The 16,476-nt window shown below is 39.2% G+C and overlaps 1 pseudogene; it reads right to left on the bottom strand.

Annotated features, from left to right (window-relative positions):
* Positions 1–16,476, bottom strand: part of LOC135196930 (suppressor of fused homolog) — a 57,847-nt pseudogene that overhangs the window by 34,895 nt on the left and 6,476 nt on the right.

Raw genomic sequence — 16,476 nt, forward strand, 5'->3', positions numbered from 1 at the left:
TTTTGCAAAACTTGATCACTTTAAATATCATTAACCTAACAAAACACTTTAACCAAAGCATTCCTACCTTAAAGCTAATGGGAGAAGAGCTCCAGATTCCAAGTTGATGGTGAGATGTATAGACTCATATTTTCGAGTTACAAAGAGCTCTGCAGAATCTGCAGTCGTGGCATTCCCTTCAGCATCCACAGCCCCACTGTAAAATAATGAATGAGAAAAATCTGAAACTTACCACAAATACAAATTACTGTATTATTACCACTATGACAAAATTCAATCAAGTAAGGCATAATATATGTACCTGTATAAATTAACAAACTAAAGTAAGTTGAGAAGTATAGCAATGAGCCGAGTTATATTCTATATTAACCTTGTAAATTGCATCTGATGAACATGGATATATATCAATGATCTATTATCATTGAATAACAGATGCATTATTCAAAGTAAAGTACTACAAGTTTCTAATACTAGTGACCCATATTAAACAAGATTCTTCTTTGATATTAAAATTATCAATAATAAAATTCAACCTAAGTTTATGACAAAATACATTTATTTGAAAATACATAAACACTAGGATTGCCTGCTATTTACTACTGTGCAGTACTATAAACTACTGGTATTAAAGTGAACTCAATGAAGGGCAGTACAAGAATTGTACATATGACATGCACCTCTTCCACCCATTTGCATTACCAGTTACTGAATTTACTTTTCTACTTTTTCTCTCAGTAATAATGTGTAAAAAATGTGCACATACCAGTTATAATTCCCTTTGGGTGTAAAGTTATTGCCAAGGTATAGTAAATTTTATATTAAACAATATTTGTGACTTAATATTTGTTGTATACATGTGAGTGGAGCAAAGTACCAAATACTAAAGTACATGTATAAAAGCTGTACTGGTAACCATCCACAGACAATATTTGTCACTTTCCTTAGACCTTTTAGGCCATTATCTGGATCACCTTACGCTACTCTGCGTCATTGACCCCTGTGCCCTACTGCTAGTTACCTACTCCAGTCGCTGATCCTCAGCTGACCACCCAGTCAGTACCTTTGGGTTGGTAGGTGGATTCACTTTAACATCTCATCTAGAATAGTTACACTTTCTGATCTTCATGATTGACTTCTATGGGTCATTGGGTACTCCTTTAACATGTTAGAGTTCTCTGAGCCTGTCTTCAACCAAAAGCATATTTATGTCCTCCTCCACTCAACTGTTTCACTTCTCTTGCACCCTTTGGCCCATGTTCTGGATTACATTAGACTACTTTAAATAAGTCTGTGACCACTCATGTGGTTTCCCACTCTACACATGGGTCCTCACCTGGCCTCCCATTGCCTCTGAATTGGTTGCTGGATTTACTACGACATCTATGTTGGTTACCCCTTCTGCTCTTCATGTACTGACTTCCACAGTTTAGAAGGTACTTTCTCTCTAAAACTTGAGATTCTATGACTGACAGCATTATTTCATCCTTCTTCCATCAATTGTTTCAGCATGAGTCACTGAGATGGTCTTTGGTAGAGAATGGTCTGTGTTGGTCATGGAGGTAATACCTTGCACTTATGGCCTGACATCAATAGGTGACCTTACCTTGCTCTGGATTAGGGCTCTCAACAGTAATGCTTTTAAATTTCCCCTCTGGCTGTTCTTCAATTTGTGTTCTGTGACTCCTACGGTGGGCACTGGACACTGTTAAGCTCTCCATTAAGTTTTTTTTCCCTATAATTGTCATTCTTAACGCAATGGACTTGCCTTCTTTGCCATTCATCCTCATAACTTGCCATGTCCACACCTTTGGTATGGGCATTTGTACCTTCATTGCTTTACACCCTTTGTGCCATTTAGTGTCCCTTCAAAATTTTTTTCCAATAGAGAACTATTGCTTCTGGGACTGCACATTATCCAGAGATCTTTACATTGCAAATCTTCACAAAGGCTTTTGAACCTACCTTTGTCAGGCATATCTTCTTTCTTTCTGAAAGGATTCTGGAAGTGATATCTTCCTTCTTCGATTCATCAGCTTTATCCTCCCTCCCAAATGAAGAATCAGGCTATGTAATTTTTATGGCTACTTAATTTTATTTATAATAAAACAAGTATTAATACAATCCCATTTACTAACATTAGCAGCCTCCTCTCTTACCACCTACACCCTCTCTTGGACAGAGCAGCACATAGGCATATTAGAAAAGAACAGAACGGCACTGAAAAGGAAATTCACAGTAAAAGGTTTGGATGGTGTTCCAGGAAGAAAGCAACGCAGTTGCACTAAAATCAATTGTTGAGAGGAGGTGAAAAGTAAGATGGAAAGAAGAGAATATGAAAGGAGGTACTATAGTAACAAGAATGAAGGGGATTGCAGCTAGGGGCTGAAGGGATGCTGTAAAGAACCTTAAGAAATGCCTACAGATGGAGCACTGGTAGAACTGTTCTTGAGAAATTTTTGCTTTCAAGTACTATAAGTAACAAGAATTAACTGACCATGCATGGTAGAATTGTTCTTAAGACCCTTTAGCTTTGTGAACTTGAATGCAACCAGGACAGCTAAATGCTGTTTTAAGATGAATGGATTTGTATAAAACTTTTTACTGAAGAAATCTTAGTATTTACACATCTATAAATATATCTACATACCTAGCATCCTTGTTATCCTGTGCCCCTCGACTAATAGCTGATTTGCTTGCTCCTTGCATGAGACCTTTTTGTAAGGTACTTTTAATTTGCTCACTTTCATCATGCGTCACCCTGACGGAGGGGTCGTTGTCTGATTCTCTAATTGGCGGTGCCTGGGACACAGTTGGAGCCTGCCAAGAAAAAAAAAGACTAGAGATAAATGAAAAGAAAGAGAGAGAGAGAGAGAGAGAGAGAGAGAGAGAGAGAGAGAGAGAGAGAGAGAGAGAGAGAGAGAGAGAAGGTGGTCTGTAAGTCAAAGGAAGCAGCATAGATTTACACAATTCTACAAAATGTAAAATTCTCCAGTGACCTTCAAAAGTACATCCAGTACTTCGAAAAGTAAAGGAAAAAGGTTCACACATTCAACATATGCTTTATATAAGCAGACAATGGGATACAAAAGCTTAAACGTTCATAAGACTGACACTTTTCAAGCCTTACTAAAGCAGATGATCAAACACAAGAGAGAGTGAGCAAAGAACAATAGCAGTAACAAAGATCTTTTAATGTATGTAGTGGTAAACCCGTCTGAAGATCAATTCATCACATTTCACTTCCACCTAATTAAAAGCAACAAATACTTTAGCCTCACAATGAGACATTTTGTTTATGCTCCTACTGTTTACCTTTTTACTTAGATAACATTCAAACATTAAAGTACATGTAAAATAATAATATATTGTAGTTGTGATGACTGAGCAAACAAAGCTGGATATAAAATTAAAAATACATTATTTAAATGTATAAATTTTGAGTTATATTGATCTTTCCAAAGTAAGGCAAGTTAGCTACTCAGCCATACTTGACATAACTCCATATTTTGGGGGGACAAAAAAACATTCTGAAAGGCATACATTTCTTTAAAATACAGCATTACTACTTTACATTAATTAAAATACAGCATTGCTACTTTACATTAACAAGAATGAAAAATGTGAGAACATGAACGGTCTGAAAAACTAAAGTTAAAATATATTTTCTTATATCTATAATTAGCCCTCTTGGTTGCCATATACTGTCTTTAGATGATTCAGTCCCTGTTCAAAAAAGAGAAGAGAGAGAGAGAGAGAGAGAGAGAGAGAGAGAGAGAGAGAGAGAGAGAGAGAGAGAGAGAGAGAGAGAGAGAGAATGGTGGTGGCGGTTGGAACATGCATTATAACTACTAAGTTTGTATGGAGAAATTTTATCAACAAACTAACTTGTTTCCCCTCTCAACTCACTCCTTATAATTGGATTAAACCTCATATATGACCAAAAAAGGATTGTAATCGATTTCTTTTTCTGTAATCGATTAATCCTTTAACGCCAATTGGATGTATTAAACGTCGACGAAAATTGTCTGTCGGGCGCCGATTGGACGTATGGTACGTTGACGAAAAAAAAGTCTTTTTAAAAATTTGAGGAAAAATGGTTATAAGCCTACTAGGCGAAAACTTTTGAATCAAGCACCTTGGGGGATCCTGGAAGCTCACGGATCAAGGCTTTGTTTTGTTTACAATCGTTACCCAGGCGCGCAAGTGCGAATTTCTTTCTTCTTGCACATCTCAAAAATTATTTTGTCACTTTGACAAAATTTTTGCACCATTTTATATTAGCCATTACATGGAGTATTATATATGAAAATGTGTGCAATTTTATGTAGAATACAACTAAAAACAACCCATGGTTGTAGCTTTTATCAGTTTTGAAATATTTTCATATAAATAATGATAAGTGCTAAAATTTCAACCTTTGGTCAAATCTGACTCAACCGAAATGGTAAAAAAATGCAATTATAAGCTAAAACTATTACATTCTAGTAATATTCAATCATTTACCTTTATTTTGCAACAAATTGGAAGTCTCTAGCACAATATTTCAATTTATGGTGAATTTATGAAATAAACTTTTTCCTTACGTCCGCGCGGTAACTTCCGAAAAAATCATAAATTTTTTCGTCCGATTGTCGTAATGTTTGCACCATTTTAAATTAGCCGTTGCATAAAGTTTTACACAGGCAGTCCCCGGGTTACGACGGGAGTTCCGTTCTTGAGACGCGTTGTAAGCCGGAACATTGTCAAAAACCCTAGGAAAACCTTACTTTTAATGCTTTAGGTGCATTCAAAACTATGTAAACTGCATTCTTATTGCATTTTTCATAAAAAAAATCTTTAAATATTGATTATTTTGCATTTTTGGTGTCATATTTCATCTGCCAGATCAGCGTTTGTAGGCGTCGTAACTCTGGAACATGCGTCGTAACCCTGGAATATGCGTCGTAACCCTGGAAATAATTTCTGATGAATTGAAAAGCGTCGTAACCTCGGAACATCGTAAGCCGATACGTCGTAACCTGGGGACTGCCTGTATATGGAAATGTGTGCAATTTCATGTAGAATACAACAAAAAACAACCAATGGTTGTAGCTTTTATCAGTTTTGAAATATTTTTATATCAATAACGATAAGTGCAAAAATTTCAACCTTCGGTCAACTTCAACCAAAATGGTAAAAAAACACAATTGTAAGCTAAAACTCTATATTCTAGTAACAATGAATCATTTACCTTTATTTTGCAACAAATTGGAAGTCTCTAGCACAATATTTTGATTTATGGTGAATTTATGAAAAAAAAAAAAAAATTTCCTTACGTCAGAAAAAAAATTTCCTTAAGTCAGAAATTTTTTCGTCCGATTGTTGTAATGTTTGCACCATTTTAAATTAGCCGTTACATAAAGTTTTATATATGGAAATGTGCGCAATTTTATGTAGAATACAACTAAAAACAACCCATGGTTGTAGCTTTTATCAGTTTTGAAATATTTTCATATAAATAACGATAAGTGCCAAAATTTCTACCTTCGGTCAACTTTGACTCAACCGAAATGGTAAAAAATGCAATTGTAAGCTAAAACGATTACATTCTAGTAATATTCAATCATTTACCTTTATTTTGCAACAAATTGGAAGTCTCTAGCACAATATTTCGATTTATGGTGAATTAATGAAATAAACTTTTTCCTTACGTCCGCGCGGTAACATTCCGAAAAATCATAAATTTTTTCGTTTGACGATTTTCGTAATGTTGCACCATTTTAAATTAGCCCGTTGCATAAAGTTTTATATTTGAAAATGGTTGTGCAACTTTCAATGTAGAATACAACAAAAAAACAACCCATGGTTGTAGCTTTATCAGTTTTTTGAAATATTTTTTCATATAAATAACTATAAATAGAAAAAGTTTGTCCTTTGGTCAACTTTAACTTGACCAAAATGGTCAAAAACTGCAACTGTAAGCTACAACTTTTACAGTCTAGTAATATTCAATCAATTACCTTCATTTGCAACAAACGGGAAAATAGCTTTTTTTTTACGTCCACGCGTTACGAATTCACGCATCATTTTGTGATAATATTTTCTGTGTGTTGCCTTGATTGTTTTACAATGTGTTATATACCAAAATGATTGCAATTTAGTGTACAATACAAAAAAAAAATTAACTCATTAGCTTTAACCGTTTTGCTCACAGCGCGATTTGTATACAATTATATATGAAATTTTTTTCTGCACTGTCATATATCCCAATATTTATATATGATAATGATATTTTTTTTTATTTCTGATGGTTGCATGCTAAACTTCAGGCAATGACATAAAAAGGAGCCAAAAATGAACTCTTAATCTTGAAAACTAAGCACGATGTGATTTAAAAAAAAAAACATTTTTTCCGCTTTGGCGCTCACTCGCGAACGCCGCCAGCATACGGGAGACGATTTTTAAAATACCGCTTCGGCGTTTAAGGGTTAAGCGAACGATTACTATATCTATTTCTACTTTTGACCCAATTTATAAAAAAAAAATTGTTCTTTAGGAAAGCAAATACGAAATGAAACGTTAAACAAAATAAGATGGACTTGCTTACTTTTTTTTATACTGAAAACAGCAATTGCTACAAATTCTTAAAAATAAAAACATGCTGTTCCATTTTTCTTATAGCCACAAGTGGGTTTCTGCTTCATATATTATTAACTAATATTCTAAGTGCATTGTATCAACATAAATCCTGAACACACTAACATTGCATACAGAAGGCATGACCAACCCTAAAAGGCTAGGCCACAATTCCCTTAGATGCCCCAGAGGACTTAAGGTAGACCATTATGTGGAACAAGGTATATCCTGGTTCTCACGTTTCCTCTCTCCACCACTGGCTCAACTACTTTTTGGATTGTTCAAGAGGAACCAGAGATCGGTTGTTTTGCCAGGACTACTTCCATACAAAACTGTCAAAAGCCATGCAAAAACATTAACCCTTTAACGTCAATTGGTACGTATTCAAACATCGATATAAATTGTCTGTTGGGTGACGATTGGGACATATGGTACGTCGATATAAAAAAAAAAAAGTTTGTTTAAAAATTCGCGGAAAAATAGTTATAGGCCTACTAGGCGAAAACTTTTGAATCACACGCCTTGGGGAATGCTGGGAGCTCACGAATCAAAGCTTTGTTTTGTTTACAATCGTTACGCAGGCGCGCACTCAGAAATTATTTTGTCACTTTGACATAATTTTTGCACCATTTTAAATTAGCCGTTACATGGAGTATTATATATGAAAATGTGTGCAATTTCATGTAGAATAAAACAAAAAACAACTCATGGTTGTAGCTTTTATCACTTTTGAAATATTTTCATATAAATAACGATAAGTGCCAAAATTTCAACCTTCAGTCAACTTTGACTCTACCAAAATGGTCGAAAAACGCAATTGTAAGCTAAAACTCTTATATTCTAGTAATATTCAATCATTTACCTTCATTTTGCAACAAATTGGAAGTCTCTAGCACAATATTTCAATTTATGGTGAATTTATGAAAAAAATCTTTTTCCTCACGTCCGCGCGGTAACTCTTCCGAAAAAAATCATAAACTTTTTCGTCCGATTGTCGTAATGTTTGCACCATTTTAAATTAGCCGTTACATAAAGTTTTATATATGAAAATGTGCGCAATTTCATGTAGAATACAACAAAAACAACCTATGGTTGTAGCTTTTATCAGTTTTGAAATATTTTCATATAAACAACGATAAATAGAAAAATTTGTCCTTCGGTCAACTTTAACTTGACCGAAATGTTTGAAAACTGTAATTGTAAGCTACAACACTTACAGTCTAGTAATGTTCAATCATTTTGCAACAACAAAAGGCAAGTTCTCTAGCACAATATTTCGATTAATGGTGAATTTTGAAAAATGTTATTGTCATGATACAATAAAGTTTTATGCATACTTACCTGGCAAGATATATACTTAGCTATAGACTCCGTCGTCCCGATAGAAATTCGAATTTCGCGGCACACTCTACAGGTAGGTCAGGTGATCTACCGCCCCGCCGCTGGTGGCGGGAATAGGAATCATTCCCGTTTTCTAAGACAGATTTTCTCTTCCACCTGTCTCCTGAGGGGAGGTCGGGTGGGCCATACACCGTATATATCTGCCAGGTAAGTATGCATAAAACTTTATTGTATCATGACAATAACATTTTTATGCATTCAACTTACCTGTCAGATATATACTTAGCTGATTGGCACCTTTGGCGGAGGGTAAGAGACAGCTAATCTACTGAAATACAGGAAACAACATATGTTGTAGGTAATAAAATTAAAAACCTTGATTCCTACCTGTGTTAGCGAAAGACTTCATGGCTACTGCCTAGGAGCCCGTATCGCTTCAAGAGCCTCAGCGAGGTAGTGACCTCATGCTAAGAGTTCTTGATGGTCTGTTACCGTGGGGTCTTACCCACTTACGCTTCAGAACCTTAGGATCTTTGTCAATGGGGTCCTATCCACTTACATGACAAAACACCTTGCCTATTGGCATGATCATAGAGCACGACACTAATCCCGATCACCTGATCCTTATTGGGGTTAGTACTACGATTGAAAGGAGTCATCCCCGAACATCCTTTCAAGCAACCCACAACTCAACAACAATATTAAACTAATTATTAAAAATATTAAAAACAAATTTAAGGATCAGCGTCTGCTCCATTTCCCAGCATAGTATCCGCTGATACATAAGGTCCAAGAGCGAAACATTTATCGTATGTTTATTCTAACATCCTTTAAAATAGTGGGATGCAAATACTGAATTGCACCTCCAATAAGTTGCTGCTAAAATGTTTCTCATGGACATATTCTTCCCGTAAAAAAAGAAAGGAAGTTGCCCACAGCAAAGGACTTCGTGAGCTTTCACTCTCAGCAGCTTTAAAGAGTTCTCTTGGCAATTCCTATGAGCTTCGGTAATTACATTTCTGACAAAGAATGCCAGTGCGTTCTTTGACATCGGTCTCTTGGGGTTTCTTACCGAACACCCAAGACCTTGTCGACATCTGAAGCTGTGTCTTCTTTTTCTAAATAAAATTTAAGGTCCTGACTGGGCAAAGGGACCGATCCAACTCTCTTCCTACCAGAGAAGAGAGTCCCTTGACTTCGAAACTTCTAGGCCAAGTTTTTAGAAGAAGTTCTCATTCTTCGCTAGGAAAAGATCCTGGAAAGAAATGACAGCCGAGTCTTTTCTAAATCCCACCCGAGAGTCCAAAGCAGTGCAAATTCACTGATCCTCTTAGCAGTTGCTAGAGCCAACAGGAATATGCATTTGCTAGTAAGATCTCTGAATGAGATTTTATCTATAGGGTTCGAACCTGTCCGACATCAAGAACTTTAGGACAACGTCCAGGTTCCAACTCGGGGGAACTCGATGATCTCAATTTCTTAGTCTCGAAAGACCTGATGAGATCATGAAGATCCTTATTATTCTCGAGACTTCAGCCCCTCTGTTTTCTAAAGATAAACCTCGCTGAGGAGCATGCTCCTATATCCCTTAATAGTTGATACGGCCAATTTGGAATTCTTCTCTTAAGAAAGAGGAGAAAATCCGCGATTTCGGTTACAGAGGTATTGGAAGAGGACAGCTTCTTCGACCTACACCATCTACGGGACTTCCCAACTTTCGATTGGTAGACCCGCAGGGTAGAGGCTCTGCGGGCTCTAGCAATTGAAGTTGCCACTTTCTTTGAAAAGCCTCTCGCTCTGACCAGTCTTTCGATAGTCGAAAGGCAGTCAGGGAGAGACTTTGGATGTTTTTGTGGAACCGATCTCGAAGGTGGGGTTGTCTGAGCAGATCTGTCCTGTCTGGTAGAGATCTGGGGAAGTCCACCGTCCATTCCAGTACCTCTGTGAAACCAGATTCGGGAAGGCCAAAAGGGAGCAATTAGAGTCATTCTCATTCCTTCCGATGCCACAAATTTTCTTATTACTTCCCCCAGCAATTTGAATGGGGGAAAGGCGTATGCATCTATGCCTGACCAATCCATGAGGAAGGCATCGATCGCTGTGGCTCTGGGATCTTCTTCTAGCGAGCAGAAGTTGTCTATTTTCCTGGAGAGGAACGTGGCAAAACACAGGTCGATCTGGGGTCTACCCCAGAGTGACCATATTTGTCTGCAGACTTCTGAGTGGAGGCATCCACTCTGTCGGGAGAACCTGGTTCTTTCTGCTCAATCTGTCTGCCCTAGGTTTTTTTACTCCTTGGACAAACCTTGTACGCAGAATAATGCCCCGTTCCTCTGTCCAGGTTAATAGAGCTCTCGCTATTTCGTTCAGAGAGAAAGAGTGAGTGCCCCCCTTGATTCCGGATGTAAGCCAGAGCTGTGGTGTTGTCGGAATTGACTTGAACTACCGCCTCTCTGACTTCCGCTTCGAAGTATTCCAGGGCTAGATGAATTGCCAGGAGTTCCTTCGTTGCATTGATGTGCAGAGTAGTTTGTTGTCTGGTCCAAACACCTGCTACTTCCTTTGGACCCAGTGTTGCTCCCCAACCTGTTTCCGAGGCATCGGAAAACAACACTCGGTGAGGGTTCCGAATCAAGAGGGACACCCCTTCGTTCCTTGTTAATGGGGTTAACCACCACTTTAGGTCTGATTTTATCCCCTGTTGGATGGGAAAAATGTCTGACAAGTCTCCTGTCTTTTGACTCCACATCCTCTTTAGATAAAATTGCAGAGGTCTGAGATTTAATCTTCCCAGGGAAATGAACTGTTCTAACGAGGAAAGGGTGCCCAGCAGACTGAGCCATTCCCTCGCCGAGGTCCGTTCTTTCCCTAGAAGTTCGAGATCTTTTCTAAGCCTCGAGTAATTCTGTCTTGAGATGGAAACGCCGAAAACCCCGAGAATCCATCTGTATCCCCAGATAGACTATGTTCTGTCTGGGATCAATTGTGATTTCTCGAGGTTTACGAGCAGTCCCAGAGATTTTGTCAAGTTCAAAGTCTTCTCCAAGTCCTTCAAGCACTGAATTTCCGATTTTGCTCTTATTATCCAATCGTCCAGATAAAGGGATATATTATCCCCTCTAGATGTAGCCATCTCGCAACATTCATCATTAGCCTCGTGAACACTTGAGGGGCCGTTGAAAGGCCGAAGCATAGGCTCTGAATTGGTATACTTTCCCCTGCATCATGAATCGGAGATATTTCTTCGATGATGGATGCAGGGGGACATGGAAAGTATGCATCTTGTAGATCTAAGGAGACCATCCAATCTCCTGGACGAAGAGCCGCAAGAACCGATTTTGATGTTTCCATAGAGAACTTTGTGTTCTCCACAAATCGGTTCAATGCGCTCACATCCCAGGACCGGTCTCCACCCTCCGAGGATTTCGGAACCAGAAAAAGACGGTTTGTAGAATCCTCGGGAATGCGGATCCGAAGACCACTTCGATGGCCTCCTTTTGCAACATCTGTTCTACCAGTTGCAATATTGCTTCTTTCTTGGCAGGTCCCTGTATTGGGCTGACAGTTCCCTCGGGTTCGTAGTCAAGGGAGGTCTGTCTCGAAATGGGATCATATATCGCTTTGTTACCATGGAAAGGGACCAAATTTCTGCCTGTCTCCGAGCCCATTCTTCGGAAAATTTCCGAAGTCTGGCTCCTACCGGTGCTTGAAGGACTGTTGTCTCATTTAGCTTCTCTTGATAGGTCTGAAGGAAGGCCTACCTCTCTTCTGCACTCCTCTCTTCTTAAAAGAGGGTCTGGCCGAGGTACTTCCTCGAAAGGGCTGTTGAGGAGCCCGAGTCTCTCTCTTAATAGGACCCGAAGTCCTCGATTTCTTTGCAGATTGGGCCAAGAGATCTTGTGTGGCCTTTTCTGTCAAAGAATGAGAAATATCTTTTACAAGATTTGAAGGAAACAATTGGTCCGACAGAGGAGCATACAGAAAGAGATGACCTCTGAGTAGGAGTAACTGCTTTCGTCAGAAAAGAGCTAAATAAGACTCTCTTCTTCAGAATACCAGTACCAAACAGAGAGGCCACCTCTCCTGATCCATCCTGAACCGCCTTGTCCATACAGGAAAGAACACTATGAAGTACTTCTGGACTAAGAGATTCCTCCTCTTGTGTCTTTTTGGCCAACACCCCAAGGGACCAGTCTAAGAAGTTAAAAACTTCTAAGACATTAAACAATCCCTTGAGGAGATGGTCCATCTCAGAAGTCCCCCATGTGATCTTTGCTGATGACAAGGCTTGTCTCCTAGACGAATCTACCAGATTCGAAAAATCTGCTTCGGCAGTGGACGGGAGAGCTAGACCCCGTGGTTTGCCCGTCTCGTACCAAATTCCCTTCTTCCCTGATAGTCTGGAAGGAGGGCAGGTAAAGACTGTCTTCACCCGCCTTCTCCTTGGATTCCAACCAATTTCCTACGAATCGGAGAGCCTTGGTTCATGGAAATGGTTGGCTTCATTTTAATAAAAGATGATTGTTTCGGGACCTTCTGGCTTGTAAACAAGGACCTTGGAGAAGGAGGAGCAGTAGGCTTAAAGAGTCCCCAACTCTTGAAGTAAGAGGGCTGCCAGCGTCTTGTAATCTGACAAACCCGGAGCCGAGTGATTTTCAGTTTCCCGCAAATCTCTTCAATCCAATTCCGAAGAGGATTGTTTATTTCCAGTAGGAGACTGGCCTCTTGCAACATCCACCCCACTCTCGCAAGAACGACGACCGCTTGTGCGATAACTTGCGTCCCTACGAGAGATAGGTTGATCCTGCAAAACGACCTTATCCTTCTCCTGGCAAGAGCGATGGCCGCTTGTGCGACACCTTTCTCCTCTGTCAGACGAAGGATGTCCTCTCCTATCGCTTTCTCCGGAACGACCTATGTCCTGACAAGGAATACGGCCGCTTGTGCGACAACTAGAGTCCTTGTCAGGTAAAGGTTTATCCTTCCGAAAGCCAAACAAATCTTCCTGGCTTAATTGTCTTTTGGAAGAATCCGTCTCTTATTTGTCACTTGTGGCTCATTGCGCCGGGTTGACGCTCGTGATTCCTTGCGCCAAGCTGGCGCTTCTAGCGCATTTCGGCAGAGTGGCGCTTCTGGCGCATCTGGCGCATTTCGGCAGGGTGGCGCTTCTGGCGCATCTGGAGCCTCTGGCGCATTTCGCCAGGCTGGCGCTTCTGGCGCCTCTGGCGCTTCTTTGGGTTCTGGCGGGCATTTCGCCAGGCTGGCTCTTCTGGCGCATATGGCGCATCTGGCGCTTCTGGCGCATTTTCGCCAGGCCTGGCTCTTCTGGCGCATATGGCGCATCTGGCGCTTTCTGGCTCTTCTGACTCGTATGGAGTCTCAAACTCATCTGGCGCATCTGGCGCATTGCGCCAGGTTGGCGTTTTTTTTTGGCGCATTCTTCATACTCTCCGAGTATAAGCCGAAACTTCCGTTTCTTCTTTCTTTCCCGTTCGTCTTCTTTATAGGAAGGAAAGAGTCCTTTCTCCTGGGAGTTTCCTTAGTAAAAACTCCTACTAAGGCCGAAAGTTGCTCCTGCACATTTAGGATAATCTTTGCAGCCGCACTCTCTTTTTCCCTGATTCAGGTGAGGGATGTCTAGAAACGGAAGGAAACTCCGATTTCCGTTTAGGAACCAATCTTCTTTTCTTCTTTCACAAGGTGATAGATCGAGAAAAGCTCAGGGCTTGAATCCAAAGTTGGAGCCTTCCAACTTCTCTTTAAGGGGGCGTGACAGTTCATCAGAACTCCATCCCCTTACATTCGGTGAAGAATCTGACGAAGAAAAACACTTCTTTAGGATGCTTTTTCGATAGCGATCCTTGGCAGTTCGGGGTCGTCACAGAATCTGCCGAGGGGACGCCTGATCGGTGGGGATTCTCCGTAACCTCCGTAAGGCTTTCGACATTCCTTCTCCTCTGGGCCTGTGAGCTTGGAAGAGGTCTAGGCCTGGGAGCGAGACAGAGCCGATCAGACGCACCCTCCACTGCACTAGGGACACTTAATTCATTATCACTGTGCTTACCTTTCAACGTCAGCATTTGAAAACGTTCCATCCTTTGTAGCGCAGCTTTAAGATCTGCAATTTCCGTTGCCGGATTTGCAGTCTTAGTACTAGAGGAAGAAGATAGAGGTTTAGGGTTAGGTGTTAATTTAATAGGCTCGTTAGAGCGAGACCTACTTACGCTTCTGGAGGAAGCCTTCCTAGCCCTATCCATATCTAATTTCCTTAAATATGAATTTAAATTCTTCCATTCTTCCTCATTCATATGTACACTTCATCACAGGTGTTAGAAATTGAACATTCATTCCTTCTACACCCCTTACAAACTGTGTGAGGGTCTACCGAAGCTTTCGGTATCCTCACCATGCATCCCTCATTTACACACTGTCTTGCCGTAACGTAAAGTAGAATCCGACATCATGAGAAATATCCAAAACCAAGTCCAAAAAACAGTCCACGAAAGAGTATGCCAAACCAAAGATCCAATACGTCACCAAATAACCGGCTTAGAAGATCAATAGCGATGAAAAAATACGAAAATCAAATCAGGAGTAACAACAACAATGTTTGCTGTCACGGCCGATAGAGAAAATCTGTCTTAGAAAACGGGAATGATTCCTATTCCCCAGGCCACCAGCGGCGGGGCGGTAGATCACCTGACCTACCTGTAGAGTGTGCCGCGAAATTCGAATTTCTATCGGGGACGACGGAGTCTATAGCTAAGTATATATCTGACAGGTAAGTTGAATGCATAAAACAGCTTTTTTTTTTTTTGTTTTTTTTTAACGTCCGTGCGTTACGAATTCATGCATCATTTTGTGATAATATTTTCTCTGTGTTGCCTTTATTGTTTTACAATGTGTTATATACCAAAATGATCACAATTTAGTGTACAATACAACGGAAAAAAATTAACTCGTTAGCTTTAACCGTTTTGCTCACAGCGCGATTTGAATACAATTATATATGAAATTTTGTTTTCGCGCTATCATATATCCCATTATTTATATATAATAATGATATTTTTTTAATTGCTGATGGTTGCATACTAAACTTCACGCAATGACAAAAAAAAGGAGCCAAAAATGAACTCTTAATCTTGAAAACTAAGCGTGATGTGATTTTCTGAAAAAAAAATTTTTTCCGCTTCGGCGCTCACTCCCAGACCCTGCCGGCATACGGGATACGATTTTTATTATACCCCTTCGGCGTTAAAGGGTTAACAGAAATACACACACAAAAGACAAAACCAAACCTCAAACATCTATTGCTTGCTGGAAAGGTGGACTGGAAATGTCCAAACTATTTGCAACATACACTTGGGTTTTATTAATGTCCTTTGTGGAAATTTTAATTTTCTCATTGTTACCCACAAATTCATTACTCTAAATACTCTCACATTACATAAGGCTCGAAATCTCTCAAACCCAAAATTCGAGATAATTATGGTAAAAGAAAAAAATATTACACTCCAAATCTCATAACTTAAATTTACCCAGAATCAGAATAAAATTTAAATGGCATAGCTCTGAGCACCAAGTATTTAGGGGATAATCATATAAAAAAAAAATAGTCATGCCCAAACATGTACCGAAAGTCTCACTTCAAAATTCAATACTGTACCTGCAGGATACTACCTTTATCATCATCTTCAAACATCAAAAATAAGCTTTAAAGCTTGAATTACTATAAATTTAGAACTTACCAAAAAATTTTCCTCATCTTAGTTTTAGGCCAATGGTCTTTTGCCAAGCAAACTATAAAAGGAAAATACAAAATATTTAACATGGCTACTTTACATCAGTTTATCTCTATCAAGAGTAAAGACATTTCAATTTATATATCAGCTGAGCATTATGTTTAATTTTTATTGTATACTAAACTATCATAGCAAAAGACCTATCAGTAAAGCATTTCACAGCAGCTGTGCTACAGAAACAAAACTTACTGTCTCATGTTCTCCTTCAGCCCAGGCAATTCTTGCAGATACGCCAGATAAATTGGAACCTTCACTTTCTATGCCAGATTCAATCTCTTCAGCAACAGAGGGTTCTAATTCATAAATACTTTCGCCTCTACGCATATCAGTAACCATCCATGGCCCTCCTGCGCTGTGAAAGAATACAGCATGACATAACATTCAAAAACTAAACAAAATAAAGGAATTCTGAAAAATATCTTCAAATGTCTACCAAAAATTGAAATACTCAGAAAATGCATATACTGTATGTATAATGTTAGTGTGGGAGGAACTGAGGGTTCCTAACATGTTAGTTCTTAGAATGATCAAAGGAGAAAGCCTGAAAGCCCAAGAACACATTTTAAGATGGTCTTTTTCACCTCAAATGATAAATTTCATGAATTATCTTAACACATAATAATAATGAAACTGTCCAGTATAGCTAAAAAAACTTCACAAATATCAAAGAATTAATCTTCCTAAGTTACATACAATGGTTGCTTGCCTAATCTACTGA

This window comes from Macrobrachium nipponense, chromosome 18 (assembly GCF_015104395.2).
Source record: "Macrobrachium nipponense isolate FS-2020 chromosome 18, ASM1510439v2, whole genome shotgun sequence".
NCBI classification, from domain to species: Eukaryota; Metazoa; Arthropoda; class Malacostraca; order Decapoda; family Palaemonidae; genus Macrobrachium; species Macrobrachium nipponense.